The 17,935-nt window shown below is 43.3% G+C and overlaps 1 protein-coding gene across 1 annotated transcript in view; it reads left to right on the top strand.

The window, feature by feature from the left end:
* Positions 1–580: 580 nt before the first annotated feature.
* LOC146822668 (neurexin-4-like) overlaps positions 581–17,935 on the top strand; it is a 143,846-nt gene continuing 126,491 nt past the window's right edge. The window contains exon 1 of the mRNA XM_085606580.1: positions 581–703. The gene's annotated coding sequence lies outside the window, so the exon portion shown is untranslated. The remainder of the gene's footprint in view (positions 704–17,935) is intronic.

The following is a 17,935-nucleotide window of genomic DNA, read 5'->3' as shown; positions in this document are numbered from 1 at the left end:
CCCTCTCACTGGTACGCAGCCCAGCAAGGGGATGCTGGCTCTTCGTGGCTGTTTTGGGGGGGTGGGGATAGCTGCTGATTTTGCTCTGTGTGCAGCTAACTTTAGCCGAAGAGGTTTTCCGTACTCCATTTTAAACAATAAATAAGAGGCCTGTCTCCGCTGCAGGGCTGCTGCTTGGCACTGCAGGACAGTGCTTCCAGCTGCTTGGAGTCACGCAGAAACAGTTCTCTATTCTCCTACTGCAGCTGATTTCTGTCTGCAGCAGTCGCCGCTTTAGCATCATGGGGTGCACTGTTGGGATGTCTGTCTTCTTTTTGGGGTTTCTCCTTAAGTTTCACTGAAGAGTTCATGTTGCATGCATCCTCGTCTCTCCTGCAAAATCCAACTCTGCACGCAGCACGGAATACGTTACAAACGTGCATTAACTATTTATTAGGATAATGATCAATTAATTACGTTTTTACATGTACAATTATATATGCTTACATTCCTCACACACACCTGTTTGTTTTGTATTTTTATGTTATTCTACATGGAAGGAGATCATATTAATTGCACGTTTAATCATCCATTCAGCTGGAATGTCGACATATTCGTTTTCTGAAGGAACAGCGGGGATGGTGGGTTTCGAGAGATGGGCAAAAGGTAAACTCCTGGGGCGGGGCCTCAACGAACAGCGGAAAGTGCGCATGCGGCGAAAAAGGTAAGACGACGATGGAGTATTAGTTTGTTTCATTCTTCCTAATTTGTCCATTCAGATGAGCATTGACAGCCCGAAAATCTGACATGTCTGAAAAATGAAAAAGTGGGGGGAAAATACACCAGCGCACATTTCACAATTCTAGATTCCTACCCTTGTACTTCCCAATTGGATTGCTTATAACTATTCTTTCTTGTCTGACTTGCTATTTTTTCAATATATTCAATTTTTATCATCGACTTAAAATGGTTGCATGTATGTTTTTTCTTTCTTGTGGAAAGAGCTTAACTCTAAATATTGAAAACGGTAAATCAGTTTGCCTCCACGGAACATTGTAGCAGCAGCAGTTCACTGTCAAAGGGTTATTAGGTTATGTGAAGGCAAACTGGTGTCTAGCATTGTAGTGTCAATGGTACTGGCATGGGCTTGCAGGGCCGCCAAGTTTGGTTGCATCAGCCCCGTGTGTAATTGAATCCACACCTTCGTTTTGAAAATTCCATTGCAGTTTGGTGATTAGTGCCAGCTGCGAGAATGACAAGGAGTCGGCAATTCCAACCATCATATTTTGAAAAAACCTCCGTGTAGGTGGTCGAAAACTACCTTTCTCTACTGCGGCTTGTGCTGCGGCCCAGAAAAGGGCTGCAGCACAAGCTGCAGAAGAAAAGGGTATTTTTCAAACATCCATACACCATATGCCAGGCACCATGTGAGACCTTATCATAAAAGGTCTGGACACGTTTCACACACAGCTTCCCCTTCTGCTCTAGATCCAATGTTATAGGGCCATAGCTCCCCTTCGCTCTGTGAGCCATCCCCTCCTCTGTCCAATCTAATGGGCTTTCTCCAGTGGTGCGTGTTTGCGTTAGTTGTCTATATCTATCTTCTACTTGATCTACAAACTTCTTCTCTACTTCTGTTAGTGAACATGTCAAATTATGTCTATGTGCATAAGCTGTATCTAACATTGTAGTCAGTATGAAATACTTCCCAATCCTATCTTCCTGCTTGTAATAATCATACTTATTCAGGTGCTTGTATGCTGGAACCTCTGAAAGCACCGCATCATAATTGGAAAATAAGTACTCGTAATGACCTCTCCCATAAAACATGCTAAGCAACAAACTACAAGAAATCCCATACGTCAGCTGAAGATGGTGGTATCTAATACCCTCATCCACTGATGCAGGCAACTGCATACATGCTGCAGATCAAAGCTTATAAATTCTCCCTACTTCCACGGACAAAGTAATTTCACAGTCATGCGCACATACACTCATCATACGCTGGTGGGGCCCATTACACCAATATTCATTCTATTACCCTATCCGTACTGAATATATGAGAGAACTCTTTAATCAATCTGCACCTAATTTGAGGTCAATGCAACCAAATTGAATTATCTTGAGTCTTGATAAAAACAATTAAACACATCTGAGATCTCAATAACATGACAAAGAAATAACCACCCGACACTGTAATTCAAACAAGAATGATTTATCGAAATTAATTCATATGAAAAGCCATTCAATTTGCAAGATCATTTTTCTCATATTTACCTATTCTGGCTAAATGTTGTTTTCTAAGTCAGGACAGGTCTTCTCGGCAAAGAATTAAAGTCTCTCAAACTGTCATGTAGAGTCACCGTCCTCTCAGTCAGCATCGATCCTCTTGAGCATAAGTTCAGGAAGAAGTAGCCACAGACCCTCTCTAGTCTAGTAATATTTATACTAAAATCTACATACTAAAAGTTACAAACAAACCCTAAAACGTCCGTTAAGCAGGAAAGGATGTCATCTTGCAACATTAGAAGAATCTCCGCTCTTGGATATCTCGAAATTCAAAACAAGGAAATAGGAAGTCCAAAACTAATTCGTAACATCCACGGATGTCTTTCTCCAGAATTGTATCACTCGCAGTGAAGCCACCACAAGTTTATCAAAATGTTCATTTGTGACAAATGTTCTCTACCAAGGATAACTGGCGGTCATCCCAGAGTTGTCATCTTTTTCATAGCTTTTAGTTCAGGCAGAGGCCAGGGTCACAATCAGCGAGGCCTCTCTTCATATTTCATCTACTCGAATGCAGGCTGTAAATGTCGGCCATTTTCTTAGCAGGCCATAATGGACAACTTAATTAAAAAGAAACACAAAACAACATTACTACATTGTATTGATTATACAGTGTTAATTCCCACTAATACCCTTATGTGTATGTATTTATCTAGCCATTTGCGACATAATAAAGCATTAAAGCATATTAACTTAAAGCGCAATCACATAACAAATAACACATAAGCCACACTTATTTAATTAATTTGCTCACCAACTTAGTTCACGTATTAATTTAGCCATGCAATTGCATTCCCACGTATAGTTCTTTCATTAATAAGGTTGGTTAATAAAAAACTCAACAAAACTTAGTACTTAATAATTAATCATTAGTAATTTTAATTATGACATACAAAAATATAAACTGATGTTTGGGTTTAAATAGAAAACCCTGCTCCAGCATACACACATAGCAATATCTCACATCCATTGCATCAACGTATTCGTATAGCAGCTTGGTATACGCATTAAGCTTAAAATCACCTCTAGACAAATCTACATGCAACCTACGACTATTCTGATCTAGCATAGCCTTTTCAGCTCCTATGGTATCCTCTTTCTTGCGAGAAGTACTGGGTGTAGGAGTTCCTTTCACCTCTACGACTTCTGCCTCATGTGGAGCAGAAACTAACACTATAATAACTATGATTATTGAAACTATCACTCCTACTATGAATGTACCTATTATACACTTGGACCTACGGTTCGGATTTCCAGCCTCCATTTTCGTTGTTGGTTTGGTCTTCAGCGAACAAACACCTAGAGTCTCTTTCTCCACCACAGGTTGCTGCTTAACCAGTTCAAACACCACTTCGGAAGTGCTGGAAATTCCCTTTACAACATTTTTGTTCTTTGTTTACACAGTCCAAAAAGACTTCCTAAGCCCTCTTTCTTCTTCTACGGAAAGTCCCTAAGTTCATTCTTCTTCCACTCGGGCCTAGGTTATCTTCTTCAAAACTCTTATTTACAAATCACAGTTCATTCGCAATCTGCGATCAGTTCAGATCCAATTTCAACTATAACACGTTGCAGAATTTCAAGACGAACATCTACCATTTCATGAGGTGGCGGTTAAAATCCAAATGTTGGGAAAAATAATCTGTGCAGTATCAGAATTCGCACCTTGCTCAAAACTGCTTTGCTTCGAGTCCTGGAACTATCAGTCCCACATCTATTTTCAGTAGAGGATTCTGCTGACCACTTTCACGAACCTCAGCCTCCCGGGACTCACTACTCCCGGCATCAGTTACTGCGTAAATCCACTCCGGGGCAGCGTATCTCTGGCAAGGCACTCTTGTCCTTCTTGACCTTCTCAGGCTTCCTTGGGCTTGCTCTTCTTCACTCACTTCTGACTCAGATGTCTCGGACACAAGAGCAAGATCTTTCTCAGGAGCCAGTCTTAGATTCAGCCTTCTCTGCCTCTCAGGCCACGATTCTTCTGTGCATTTAGCCCTTTTATCTTCCTCACGAACACTCTGCGCACCACTTCCTTCAGCTGAGTCTGACTCTATACCACTTGCAACATTACCTTCTTCCTCAGAGTCAATACCTGGGTTGTGTGTTGCGTTACCCTCCTCAGCCTGGTCTGGTGAGCAACCAACTTCGTCAGCAAGCAACCCTCACAGCTTGGCTTGTCCTCTCTTGTGGCTCTGTCGCCACAGCTGGATTTTCATTCCTGAGAGGAGCTGTTTCTTCCAAGGTTTCTGAAACTCTGCGGGAGGCATGTATCCAGTTCAGCAACCCTCCGCACTTCACCGCTGTGTATGTTACCAGTATCACCTGGTAAGGGCCTCGCCACCGAGCATCCAGGCAGCTCTTCCTCACATGCTTGCAGACAAGCACCCAGTCACCCGGGCACAGGTCGTGGCAGAGATCACTTGAAGCCGGAACAGCTGCAGCTTCCACCTGCTGAGACACAGAACGAACCACATCAGCTAGTCCCTTGCAGTAATCAAGATTAAGTCATCAGTGATGTTTTTCAAAGCTGTGTATGGTATTGCTGGCAATCGCATCACCCTCCCTATAAGGATCTCATGCGGGGAAAGACCGGTCCTCCTATCTGGGACACTGCGAATACTCATCAACACCAAAGGCAATGCATCAGGCCATTTCAGAGATGTAGACGAACACACTTTTGCTACCATGCCTTCAAAGTTCCATTAATCTGCTCCACTATCCCAGAAGCCTCTGGTCAATATCTACAATGTAGTCTCTGATCAACATTTAAAGCAGCGCAAAGCAACTTCATGATCTCGCTGTGGAAATGTGTTCCTCTATCCGACTCCAACGAGGTTGGAAAACCGAACCTAGGGATCAGTTCCCTCAATAACAGCTTTGCTACTGTATGGGTGTCACACCTTTGTGTTTGGTAAGCTTCCACCCACCATGAAAAAACACACACCACCACTAGAATGTACCTCAATCCATTGCACTTAGGCATTTCGATAAAATCAAGCTGCATTCTATTGAAAGGTCCTCCTGACTTCCCAATGTGACTCAACACAACCACAGTCTTCTTCCCAGCATTCATTTGTTGACAGGTAACACACCTATGACACACTGCTTCAGCAAACACACAAAATCGTGGATTGTACCACGTTTGTCCGAACACTCGCACCATCGCATCTCTTCCAAGATGCACAGCACCATGAATTTGCCTTGCCATCGGGCTCAATAGGTCATCCGGTAAAACTGCTCGACCATTACTTTAAACCCAAATCTCAATATCTCCCTTCTCACATCCTGAGCTGATCCATACATTCTTTTCCTGATATGAAGCTTCTCCCTGCAAGCGCTTGAGTTCCTCCCAAGTGTCTGCCATTGCTAACATCATGCTGAGCTCGGTTCTCTCTTGGCTCTCTCCAGTGTAATCTACAGTGAATATACACCCTTGTTCAGCGCAAAAACGTGCAATTTTGTCAGCATACTTATTTCCAAGGGAGACAAAATCCATCCTCCTCCCATGTGCAGCGCACTTTACCACTGCTATTTCCGTGGGAAGTTGCAACGCTTCCAACAGTTGTCTCACATATTCTCCATTTCTGATGGGAGATAAAGATGATGTCAGGAAACCCCTCTGCGACCATAGCTGTCTGAAATCATGAACCACACCAAACCCATGCTGGCTGTTGGTGTAGATGGTGATTCGGATCTGATCAGCTGCCAAACAGACGTGTGTCAAGGCAATAATTTCGGCCACTTGTGCGGAGTATACTCCTTCCAAACAAGCAGCTTCAACCACTTCAGTAATGGTACATACAGCAAACGCTTCTCTTAAATAACCCACATTGTCTCTTAAACATGAACCATCTACGAAGAAAGTTTTATCAGGGTCAGGTAGAGGTTCATCAACAATGTCAGGTCTCGGTTTGGAGCAAAGTTCAGACACATCAAGACAATCATGGTCTTCACAATCTTCATCATCTGCATTTGGCAATGGCATCAGTATGGCAAGATTTAAAACAGAACACCTTTTCAGAGTCACATTCTCTGAGGCAAGTATGGCTTGCTCATAGCGTGTGAGTCTATTGTTTGTCAGATGATGTGTTTTAGTCCTTGTCATCAAAAGCTCAACAGAATGTGGAACATACACCGTTAATGGGTGACCCATGACAATGCTTTCGCATCTCTCAATGCTGACACCAGTTGCAGCAACGGATTTGAGACATCTGGGTAACGCTGAAGCTACTGGATCTAAGGTAGCTTAAAAATAGGCAACTAGTCTACGGACACCTCCATGACTGTGTCAGAACTGCAATGTGCAACCTTCTCGATCATAACAGAACAATGAAAAGGACTTGTTGTAGACAGGCATTCCTAGAGCCGGAGCATGACACAGGCCCTCTCTCAACTCCAGAAACGCAATCAGACAGTCGTGGTCCCATGGTACCGGATCACTCACATCCTTGTGCGTCAGCCTTTGCAAAGGCTTCGCCTTCAGTGAAAAATTGGGAATCCATTGGCGACAGTAGCCAACTATCCACAAGAACATTCTGACCTCCTTCTGAGTGGTAGGCACAGTCATATTCATGATCGCCTCAATACGGTCTGGTGACACCTTTCTTTTACCTTTCTCATTTTGATGACCCAGGTACTGGACCTCACTCAGACAGTACTGCAAATTGCTTGGGGACACCTTGTGTCCATTCTCCACTAAATGATTCAGTAAGGCAATCATGTCGATCCTGCAAAAGTCTTCTGTTTCTGACGCAATAAGGAGATAGTCAATGTATTGCATGAGAACGGAATTCTGTGGCAAAACAGGACTCTCAAGATTTTTTTTCAAGATCTGATTAAAGATAGATGGACTCTCTGTATACCCTTGAGGGATACAACACCACATTAACACATGATCTTCCAGCCAGAAAGCCAATAAAAATTGGCTCTCCTCATGTAAAGGTATCGAAAAGAATGCTTGACACAAGTCAATCACAGTGAACCACTCGGCCTCACATGGAATCTGAAATAGTATCACTGATGGATTCGGTACCACTGGACAACATGGAACCACAATTGTGTTGATCTTTTGCAGCTCCTGCACAATTCTGACTTTCCCGCTTGGTTTCTGTAATCTCATAATGGGTGAGTTGCATGGACAGCCCATTATTTCCTTCAGGATTCCTTGCTGAATCATGGAATCGATTACAGGTTTAATCCCTGCGATCGTCTCAGGTGACCGATTATACTAGGGCGTTCCCGGGAACTCAACATTTTGCTTAACCTGAATCCTAACTAGCTCAACACCTTTGATCAGTCCAATCTCTTCTCCTGTAAAATCCCACACATCCAATGAAACAGAGTCTCTTAGGTCAAGTGGAAGCTCTTCCACTGTTAACATCGGATACATCTCTATGCACCAATGCTGATTCGCAACCTTAAAGGTGGCATCATCATCCTATGTCTGTACTTCCACTCCCTTAGGCGTACAGTAGATGGTACAATTCAACTTGCACAAAAGATCACGTCCCAGCAAACAGACTGGACTTGAGTCGCACACCACAAACTGGTGTCGATCTCAGAAAGTTCCTATTCTCACAGGAATCGGCTTGGTCAAAGGATTAGTAATTTTCTTATTTTCCACTCCTACTACTTGGATTGATTGTCGCGAGAGGGGTAGGTTGGGAACTACTGCAGATCTTACAGTAGAACGGGTAGCACAAGTATCAACCAAAAAGGTGGTGGGATGACCATCAACATCCGCCTCTACAAATGGTCCCTTCTGGTCTACCTCTAAAACTGCCCCAAGAGTGCAGTCTTCCTCCCCCCTCAGGCACCGTCATTGCAATGGGTCTGAACTGTACTCATCATAATCCTCAAAAAGGGGTATTTGCTGATACATTCGATTTCCCTGTGGAATTCTCAGAGGTTGTAGAACTTGCACCTGTGGGCACAGTGTTCCCCCTTGCATGGGCCTGGGTCTCGTTACTGTATTGACGACCTCCAATATCTGCCCTGTCTCTTCCCCTTGTTGCACCTGGTTTGCTGGATTCAATCTACACTCACGCTTCCAATGCCCGATCTTATGACAAAGGTGACACACGGTGGTCTTTTTCAGAGTTGCCATGTCCATCCCTGTCTTAGGGTCTACGGGTTTCCCTTTCCCTTGACCCTGCACATTCTGGATTCCTCCTTGATTGTTTCCCTGTCTTCTCCCTAGCGTCCCTCCACCTGGCTGTGTCTGGACTTCCGTGTCAGCATTTTGCATTTGGACCAGCATCAGCTTATCCTTAAGCTTCCTATGTTTCGAGTCCACTTCGTTGCTGCAGTACCTGGTGTACCGCAGTATTTCGTCCACTGTCTTGTTCTGCCTGCAGGTCAAATGCTGCTGAATCATGAAGCTAATTTCTGATCTCCAAAATGAACTTGGAAAAGAACTGTCCCATGTCCTTGGGGTCTAAGGTGTCTAGCTCACTGTAATGCTTAAAGGCTTGTAAGAGCCTCTCGTAGTATTCATGTACGGACTCTTTCGGTTCCTGAACAGTTCGATCTATCTTAAAGCAATCAATATCTTGCGGCGAGATTTTTGATTTCAGCCATGTAATTACCGGTTCAAACTTTTTCATAACAATAGGTGTGGGACCATTGGTAACAGAATCCCTGTCTGGTTCGGCAGTTGGTCAATCAACTGCAACTTTACAAGCTGCCCACAAATCACTTGGTACTACGATATCAAAGAATGTGTTCAGGTCAACCCACAACACTTTCGAGATTTTAACAAAACGGTCGACCTGCTTGTACCACTTGACAGGCTTCTCCCTCAGCCGAGGAAATTTGTTCGTAAACGCTGCCAAATCACCTCTACTCCAAGGCATATGCACATACCCTCCGTTTTGTACCTCTTGCAAAGGGTAATTCTCCACTCGTATTATCCCCGCTCCTGGAGGTGGTGTCTCTCCTACGCTCTTTTTGGTGATCTTCTTTTTGGACCATCTTTCCTCCCACTTATCAAGCATTCTCTATGCAGGTATCCCTACAATCAATTCTTGAATGTGAGTTTTCAACCCTATGACTCTCTTCTCTTCCAGTTTCTGATCACTATACTGCAATCTGTGACTTCCCTGCAACATCTTTGTCTTGGACAGATCCACCTCATATCCTCTTGCCAAGTCTGTCTGTTTCTCATGTGCTGTCCTTGCGAGTTACATCCTTTTCTACAAACAGCAACTCGTCTGGTTCATAAAGCTCCACTCTTTCCAAAGGCAGGTTCCCGCTAATTATCTCATCTACCTCAGCTTTTAACCTCACCACGTTCAACATCTTTGCTCTTATAGCAACTTTAAGGGTCCCTCTACTAGATGCACCACTCGATTCTCCATTCTCACTGCTCTGATCTCCACATTGGTTTCCTTCCGCTATATTCCCAAGGACTGGTCGGCTTCCAGAATGTCCGCAATCCCAATCTCCTGTCATCCTATCATTAGGGCCTCTCACTGGTGGTTCCCACATCCTCATGTCAGATCTGGAATCGGCCAAAGACCTTGGTCTCGCCGTTCTTACATCCACCTGTCCCCTAGAGGAGTCTTCAGCCGCTGGCAATGGCGTACTTGATTCTATGGGTCTCGAAGGTGGGCTATTCCACTCACCATGCCATTCCCTCCAGAACCAGTCCCCTCTCCTCCTACTGATTGTGCTAGACTTCCATTTCCTGCCTGGTCTGGGTCATATACTGACACTATGGGGCCAATGGTAACCGGCACTGTAAGAGCATCCGGTTGCCTTGTAACAACTGTAACTCCGTTAGCTTCGGTACCTGCTGGTGTCTGTGTTCCCATCTCTTCTGTTCCTGTTGAGATTCTTCCAACTACTCTTGCACTAGGTTGAGTCTACGATTCTCCAAACCCCTCTGTTGGTACTGACTTTCCCTCTTCTGAGTCTGGATTATATGGATGCGGTCTTTCTGATAGTAATATATCTAGCAAGTTGTCATCTGTGTCACTATCATCTTTCTCACCACAATTCTTCTGGGTACCTCCTACTTTCAACATCAACGGGAATAGCCTATCCCCCTCAATAGTTTCCACCCTCCATCTATTCTCCAATGCGTCCCATTGCGCATCTTGAAACGCCCTGATCGACTTTTTCACCCTTTCCTGACTTTGGTCTCTTTTCCTGTCATGTGCTGCCCTCATCCATTCATGTAGCACCTCAAACTGTGTCAGTCTGGGTAAAGGTCGCAATGAAAACATCACTGTTTTCAATTGGTACAACACCTCCAACCTGAAAGTACCATAACGTGGGAAAGCCAATTCTCCCTCTTTTTCAGTCATTTTATGCCAATTTTCGAGCCAAATATGGTATGCAATCCCACATTCATAGCGTAAGGGGCTGGGGTATCCTCAGGTGGAGCTTCTTCTCCCCCTCGAGTAACCATCCTTCTATCTCATCTACACATATCTCGTAAAACTTTAAAACATTTCATGATAAAATCAACTTTCTTCTACACACAGCGTTTTCGTTTTACTTCCTGATGTCAATCCACCAATACCGGCGCGACTTCACACCAACCTACCTATCGCAGTGCGGCATTCTCTGACGTCACTCTTCCTCCTCATGCAGCAGTTCCCTTCCTTCACAATTCATCTCTCACACACTCTCTCTCATACAATGAAATAACTGTTTGTCCACCAAACGATCGAACAGTCACTTCTCTGACTGTCCACCAAACGACCGGACAGTCTCACGCAATTGTCGACCTCAACTCTGGCAACCGTCTGTCCACGGAACGCCCAGACAGCTGCCACAGACTACCTGCCCACAAACTGCCAGACAGTCATGTACTTAATCGATAGGATCCAATCACTCAATGTTCCACATACAGTAACCCACGATCTGCGTCGGTTACTCACGCCCTCACACGCACGTTTCCCTATCACCGGTGGGTCAGTCAACGACATATCATGACTCCCACAATCACTGGTCAGACAATTTCAACTCTGGGTGTCTTCTACACCCCAATCTCTTATCCCAGGATCTCAATAGATCAAATCTCATGGACAGCACGTGTTCGGCCCGAAACCATAATCACTCAACTCTCATTCCAACTCGGCAAGACATCACACAATCAAAACAACACCGCAATCTAACAGATACACATCCCTGTTCATACTCACTCTACCACGAACTGCTGTTTCTGCCGTACCGTCACTCTCCGTCAGTTTCCATCAAACGCCGTCGTTCTCCGCTCACCATCCACTAGATAACCATCACTTGGGCTCTATGGGGACTCAATGACTACCCTTCTCTATGTCTCCCCTTACTACAGAGGTAACCATCCTCTCGCTACCAACTGATAACGCCGGATCCTTCTATAAAATTTCTTTAAGAATACTCAGTCGACTGGATCTTTATTACCTGCTGAAAAGTGTAAAGGGGAGAAACCATACATTCATGACTAATTAACATGGACCAATCAAGTAAGACCCGGAAAGGATCACTGACTCCAAATTCCAATTTAGGGGTTTTGTTACAAAACAAAAACAACTGAACATACAAGCACCTCATGACGAGGTTGAAAAAATACATAGGCACTAATACAAAGTTCATCCTACGAATTAGTCTAATCCGATGCAGCATAAAAAGAATGGTTTAGTATTAGAACAGTGGTCCTTAAACACAACAGTTGAGTAAATAGGATAATTATAGACTTTAATCAGTACTATAATGCGAGTGTCCAGCCGGAAAATCAATTTAATAAATCAAAAATGTCAAAGAACAAAAATACAAACGTAGTAATAACGTGGGGCACAATCATAAAAGCATAAAAAGAATGAGCAACTCCAAAAATACTAAATAGGCAATAACTGCCCCAACATCTAAATTAGTCTTCATTAGTGACTGTAAGAGAAATCCATTAATCTGTCCCTATACTATCACTAAAGTGGCATCCCTATTTAGCACTTCCCAGGCAAGATCAAGAAAAGGTGTCAGCTCGTGAAGACTTCCTAAGAAGTACACTCACATTGTAAGGGTCAGTAGTCAAAGCTACAGAGTTTGCTCTAAAACCTCCTTCTTCTAGAATCGATCCCTTCCTTCAGCCCTTCTAACTACTTCTACCCTCTCAACTCTCGGGGCTCTGTTCCTAATACAAAATGCACAATTGCTAGAACACGCCCCTGAAACACCTCCTCTGGCCAGACACTTCTCGCAGGTAATTTTCCACCAAACTTGTACTCGGTCCAGCAACGGTTGAAGTGTCCTTGGGACTCAGGCTCTTCAGCAAGAAATAATATCGGCTCCCAATTATCAGCATTCCTGAAAACTTTGTAACAGGTCTCCTCCAAACCTAACTCCTAAAACAAAAGGCATTAGTCTCACTAACGAGGAAAGTGTCCTTGCACCTGCAACAGAGACATGAGAACAGAAAAACCTTGCACGCACATTAATTTAGCTGACTGAGAGCTTTTACCAGGGGAAAATGCATTTCAGGCCTACACAAACCAGCTAACATAAGGAAAACGAATAGGCCTTTCATAACATGAAAGAGTAAATACTCCAACAAGGCCTTTGACATCAAATTAAAATCGCATTTATAAATGTTGCATCTGCAAGCACTACATTTCATCACAAATTAAAGCAAAATCAAATCATCTCTACTTGTGCAGACTTTAATATGATGCACGTTTACATCTAAAACATTACATTACTTGTGAGCTACCTTGTTAAGCATTTGCAATGAACATCAGGAATTACATGAATCCATCTAAATGCCATTTTACTTTTCTTGAATGGCATGACTCATTCTAACACTTCATTTACCATTGATTATTACAACACAATTTACTTACTAAAATTAACACACATACGAATATGTGCGGGTACGGACTATCCAATAATATAATGTACCCCTACAAATTTTAGAATATCACAATGCTCTATCACCAACAATCTATCTTCTTCCAAAAGTTATAAACTCTCCAGTAAGGTTATACATCTTGTATCAAAATCTTCCTGCTCACATACAAAAAGTATCCTACACACTATATAAACCAAAAACAAGTAGTAAGTGGAAAGCTTGACCATATATGGTGGGCACAATTGCTTTTTTGTTAGGTACCCACTCTATTAGTGGCATTGGGTCTCACCCTGATCTCTAAAAACCAGGATGGGCATGACCATATTCCAGGAAGCACTTTGGATAATCTCCTACCAGGATCTTTTGATAAAAATACCTTGAAACACCTAGTTATCTGTTGGACTTGGCCCTTTCTGCAGGGATATCCACAAACTTTTTGCTTCTTCCTCCTATTTTTCCTGACCTGTTGTTGTTGGTTTTAGGACTCTGGACACTTTACTACTGCTAACCAGTGCTTACGTGCATATGCTCTCTGTGTAAATTGTGAACATGATTGGTTATCCATGATTTTCATATTTAACTTGCTGGTCAGTCCCTAGTAAAGTGCACTAAGTGTGCCAGGGCTGATAAATCAAATGCTATAAGTGGGCCTGCAGCACAGATTGTGCCACCCGCATGAGTAGCTCTGAAAAGGTAACTCAGACCTGCCACTGCAGTGTCTGTGCGCAGTTGTTAACTGCCATGTCTACTTGGCAAGTGCACCCACTTTCCAGGCTCTAACTTTCCCTTTTCTTACATATAGGACACCCCTATGGTAGGCCCAATGTACCCCCCTGGGCAGGGTGCAGTGTATGTGGAAGGTAGGACATGTACTGATGGGTGTAATATGGCCTGATAATGAAATACTGTCAATTTCGTTTTTCACTATTGAAAGGCTATCTTGCCCTATAGGACAGAATGGGGAATGCTTGTAACATTTTACAAGCATATCTTCCCATAGGGATAAGATCGAAAAATAGAGTTTAGGCTCTCAGAACTCAGGCATTTTCTTGTTTAACCATTCTGTGTGCCTCTGCCTGTTTGTGTATTGACTGTCTGGTTTTGGAGTGACAAGGGCTGGGGAGGTGTATTCTCTCAGGCAGCCCCCAGGGGGTTGATGTATGTCCTGCCTTTCCTGAATGAGTCAGGACTGGAATGAATAGACCTGGGCTGCATTCAGAGTAGGGGGAGGAGTACTCACCAGAACCTGAATAGGCCAGGTCTGCATTTAGAGTGGTGGGAGGAGATTTCCCTTTCACCTGAATAGGGCCTGTCTGCCTTACATAATGCTGTCTCCACCTCCTGCTGGGCAGCTGCATCAGAGAGGACAGAACTGGTTGGGACCGGGCTCAGAGACTCTTGCACAAAGAGAACAAAGACACTTTGGGGTATAAGTATTAGACCTAAAACTCCTGAACTTTAGACTACTTCTGGAATCAAGAGGAACCTTTGCTGAGGAGAAGAGCTGGAGAAACTGAGGAGAAGTATTGCCCTTGCTGTGTGTCTGGGGTTGGTCTGCAGTTGCTGTTTCTGATAAAGAAACAAGAAGGACTTTGCTGTGTGCTGTGTCCCCTGCTTGAGGAAGTTTCTAAGGGCTTGAGTAGAGCTTGCCTCCTGTTTTGAAGTCTCAGGGACACATAGACTTCACCCCAGCTCCCCTGAACTTCCTAGCTGGGAGTTCTGACCTGCCAGGAGTGCCTGTGACTGTGTGGGGCCTCTGGAGGTTGTTTCTACTCCTGAGAGCTGGAAAGCAATGCAACAAACAAGGAAGTCGACGCATTGCTCTTCTGGTGACAGTTTTCCGACGCAACGCCGTGGTGCGAGAAGAATCTCCCCACACCGCTGCTGCAACCAGTACCTATCACTGCTGCAAGAATCGACGCATCGAGGGATCGCGCATGAAAAGGTCAACGCAGCGTCGCACGCCATTGCATCGTTTGCAGACGCATCCCGAATTTCCACACATCGTCCCTGTGCCGCAAGCTTTCCCCGACGCATCAACCAGTGGATCGGAGTTGTCTCAGAACCGACGCATCGCTTCCCCCTACAGACCGGACCCGACGCATCGCTCCCCTGAGTACAGCGGAACTGTTGCATCACATCCACAAAGGTCTCAAGAACAACGCATTTTGTCGCAACAACGGGTACTTTACAAGAAGCCACGCATCCATCGTTTTCTATGGACTCAGTTGCTAAACCCTTTTGAAAGTCATTTTTCTTAATATGCTGGATTTTTGTCATTTTGATGTTGTTAAGTTTAGATAAAGATACTTTATTTTTCTAAACCGGTGTGGTGTCCATTTGTGCTGTTATCACTGTTTTACTGTGAGTGTTGGTACAAATACTTTACACATTGCCTTTGGGATAAGCCTACTTGCTCGTGACAAGCTACCAAGGGGGAGAGCAGCGGTTCTCTAAAGTGTGTATCCCCCTTACCCTGACTAGGACCAAGGGTCCCTATTTGAAGAAAGGTACTTACCTCTGCCAACTAGAGTCCCTCATTTCTAACAGTATCCCTTTATTGGTGGTGGTCCTGGTATGATCAAAAGAAATATAAATGTGGTGTGCTGGAATTAATGCTCCGACCCCCTGTTTGGAGTCAAAATGTTTCAGCCCTACACTGAGTGGCCAATGTGGTCCCGGGCTGTCCTCAGGACATATGCAATATAATGCCCAGCAATAAATGTCATGTACAAGTTAGTCAGTTCCGCCTTACTAGAATCAGTCAAGACATAGACAACACATGTAAACGTAAACATAAACATGCAACATATGCAGTGCCCACTTGCTCTTTGTCTAATGACTTGGTTTTCTTGGATCCTGTAAAGAAATGGTAATGAGATACATTGGTATCAGGCAATCCCTGCACTTCTGCAGTGCTCTCCTGCATTCACCCCATTCAGTGATCACACAGCATCCTTAAAAACCATGCTTGCTACTACGGAGTAAACATGTACGAATGCAAACAAGAGACAAACTCTGGTCATGGGAGTTGAAGTATATCCCTGATCATTAGCCTGTGATATTGCAAATTGTGAGATAACAGCACATGCAATAACGTGATGTGGAGTGCATTCAAAGTTCTTACCGTGGATTTTAGGAACATATATGTCACACAGTAGGAGTGGGGGACATGCCTCTGTAGACACACACTGAGGTATCATGTAGAAAGTTATTCCATATCCGAAATGGTCCAGAGAAGACCCATCATTGTACATCATGGAAAGGAAAGGACAGGAAAGTCAGCCAAAAGAAAACTGACAAGTCTGGATTCATAATAGATGTAGTTGCCCAAATACTCACATCATCAATGATTCTTACTCGATAGCTGCCAAGTTTGCCGATTGCTTATGTGTGACATTACCATGGTTTAAGTGTGCTTATGTGCGACATCCCATGCCTTATGTATGACACTGCGAATGGAATCTAATTCAGGTTAAATTCAACCAGAAAAATCCATATAATAAGATACAAATCAGAAAGAACCAACCTTTTGAGCAACATAAAACTCTAGGAGTAAGTACCTTTTTTATCCAAGTTTATTTACTTGCACTGATGAGCAGGTCAGCACTACTAAAGCGCCAGCCTCACCCTTCAGCAGAAAACTCGCAGGACCAGCTGGGGCTGGCTAGACTACAGCACTCACAATCCTTTACCTGTTGGAGCGCGGGATCCTCCACACATCATTACTAAAGCACCACTCTCACCTCACAGAGCGGGACGAACAGGACCAACTGGACTTTGAACTACAGAGCTCGTAATTCTTTTCCTTTTGGAGGGTAGGGGCCACCATGGATTGTATGATGGAACAGCGAATGCCTTTAGCACACATGCTTTTACAACGCAGAGTTTACAACGAACATGCCACTACCACGCATGTCTTTACCATGCATGTCACAACAACGAACCAACATAAGGGTACATAATAAGTACCTTTACCATGCATACAGTTAATAAGCATATCATCACCACGCATACCGTTACAACACATTTAAAAAATATAAAGAAAATATATACTTTAATATATATACTTTTTAAGACAAGAAAATTATTTAAAAAAAATAAACTTCCTAAGAAATAAGGTAAAAAATGTGGCGCATTAATCATTTTTGTAACATGTCTCAGCAAAAGACTTGATTGAAAAACAGATCGTAACACAATACATTCCTAAATAAAAGCGTTTAAACTTGACTCGTTTGTACTGTAGTCCTTCCTTTATTTTAAACCGAAGTGTGTCATCTGTCCCTCATTAAAATGGCTATTGTCATATGTGAGGCAAGTGAAAAAATTACTTCCTTTCAAGAAACAAAACAACGTTTCGGCCAGATTAATACTTGTATAAAAAACACATTCCAATGCATGTTTTGTTTAAAATCATCGTATACCACTCAAAAAATATATAAACGCAGCTGTACATCATTTTGTGTTCAGTGGTACACTGACATTGCTCATGAGCTTGAGAGAGAGGAGGAAACCTGAGACACTTTTCTGTGCAAACACTACCATCTATCTGCACAAGTAGGTACAGTGTTTACACCAAACAACTTCAGTATTACCTGACTGCCTCCGAAAAACAGATATTAATATATTTTTCTAAAAAAATTTACAGATCTTCTGGAGTGCTAACACTATAAGTGAGTTTAGCAAAGGTTTTTTTACTGAGACCACATTTACAAATAAAGTTGCCCATAAAAATAATTTTTCTTTTTCTTTAAACAACTTTAATGTTAGACAATCTGTTACCGCAGATAGTGGCAGACGTCAAAATAAGTATTCTAACTCCCAGGAGAGTTACCT

This window comes from Triturus cristatus, chromosome 5_2 (assembly GCF_964204655.1).
Source record: "Triturus cristatus chromosome 5_2, aTriCri1.1, whole genome shotgun sequence".
Classification (NCBI taxonomy): Eukaryota; Metazoa; Chordata; class Amphibia; order Caudata; family Salamandridae; genus Triturus; species Triturus cristatus.
The sequence above is the reverse complement of the archived record's forward strand: the minus strand, read 5'-3'. Positions and strand labels throughout refer to the sequence as shown.